We start from the raw sequence: 1791 nt of genomic DNA on the forward strand, positions 1-1791 counted from the left end.
AGTGGCAGAGTTTAGTGCCCAAAGGCCAACCATACAAACCAAGACAACATAGGACAAATGTCCTCGACTCCCTGTGTGGTACTTGCTGTTTAAGCTACATCAGATTTCGTTTGTTCTTTGAGTGTTTATCGATTGGCAGGTCATTAGCCTGATTTTAGCTTAGCTAGACACTTGATAATGGGGACAACCCCGACACAACAGACTGGCGTTTGGGTCAAATGTGTGTGAATTAAAACAGCCTATTTTATTTCCAAGCAATGCTGCAGCTCCGCCATCTCCAGTTGTCATGCCGCCGCCTGGTTCTGCAGCATAAGACTTCAGTTCCCAGAATCCCCTGAGTAATCAAGGGGCGCTCACCTTACCATCATCCACCTATCAGGGCTGCTCTCTAGATCATCGTCCCCTGAACTGAACTGTTACACCTACTTACAACTGTAAGATCACTGGCGCAGCAGCGGTTTGAACAACAGGCAGTTGGTAAGTGATACGAAGACTTTTTGTGGATTTCGTGAGGGGCGAGCATGCGGGGAGGAACGAACAGGCATTGCTTGTGACATTTTCGCAACGGTTTGAATATGGTACTCAGGGAACTAGCATGCAGGGATGAGGAGCTGCCCGTGGACCAGGTTACTGAATTGTCTGTTAGTTTAGCTCAGCTGTTACGCGAATGTAAGCCCAGGAGGATCAGGCAGCTACCACCGAGTTCAAAGGTTTTTAGGAAGCACGATCCCTGCGAGACTCACAAGGACTACAGCCGCGCCGAGTCCATGCAGTGTGATTCACCTCACTTACCTCCTGAAGAGAGACATCGAGAGACTCCCAGGTCGTCTTCTTCTGCGTTGCGGTGGTGTAGGTCTCGTCTTATGCGACTGTCCGATTCTCCCACAAAGACTGAAGGCGCCGATCCCTCGACCCCTGGAGCAGACTGTGTGTGCTAATGTGGTGAGCGTTCCCATAAAGAGGTTGTATTGAGGTCATTTCTGCTGTCTGTCTCCTTGTAGTACTGTCACGACTACTGAGCTCACTACAACACCCAACATGCCGTTCGTCGCAAGGCCAAGGACTCAGCCAATCATACATTCACACAGGTATTGACAGCACCTGTGTTCCATTCCATAAACCTGTTGGGACTTCACTTACATTGCGAAGTATTGCCACTAGTTTTGACTGTGCATACCGAGCGTTATTTCATTAATTGCTTTCCTGTGTTTCGACTGTGTGTTTTGCTCTCCGGACTTCTGATTTTTGCCTACCCCTTCTGTATTGTTTGCCTGGTTTGTTATTGCTCTTTGGTTTTTGGACTCAGACTGTTTACCCTCATGATTTGGATTATCCCTGTCTTGGCTTGCTTGGTTTCGACTCTGGATTATTCACCTATCACGACGCTAGAATAAAATAAACCTATCTACATCTGCGAGCGTCTGGCCTTACTTGTGTCGCAACTACCTTAATGCCTCCTTTGTTATTTCAGCCCTGATTAACACCAGAGCTGAGGGGAACTTCTTCCCGCCATAACTGATGGGTGAAACACAAATTCCTGAAAGATCGTTAGATGGGGGACCTGTAGGGACTCTCTCCATCTCTTATGGGACCACACCCATCAAACTGGCTGCCAGTGGTCTACACACAAAGTATATCACATTTTTACTCCTAGACTCATTTGAATTGCTGGTGACTTTAGGATTACCGTGGCAAGAAAAACATAATCCCCTCATGTCTTTGTCTGACCAGGAGTTGCTATTTTGGTCACTTTCTGTTGCCAACATTGTTTACAGCCACCCTCCATAGCTG

General features: G+C 47.5%; 1 long non-coding RNA gene across 1 annotated transcript; it reads left to right on the forward strand.

Annotated features, from left to right (window-relative positions):
- Positions 1 to 281: 281 nt before the first annotated feature.
- Positions 282 to 1414, forward strand: LOC113588557 (uncharacterized). The gene is made up of 2 exons (XR_003411861.3): positions 282 to 477; positions 1002 to 1414. It is a non-coding gene; the product is annotated as an uncharacterized LOC113588557 (long non-coding RNA).
- Positions 1415 to 1791: the final 377 nt, after the last annotated feature.

This window comes from Electrophorus electricus, chromosome 17 (genome assembly GCF_041902795.1).
Source record: "Electrophorus electricus isolate QZ-2024a chromosome 17, ASM4190279v1, whole genome shotgun sequence".
Classification (NCBI taxonomy): domain Eukaryota; kingdom Metazoa; phylum Chordata; class Actinopteri; order Gymnotiformes; family Gymnotidae; genus Electrophorus; species Electrophorus electricus.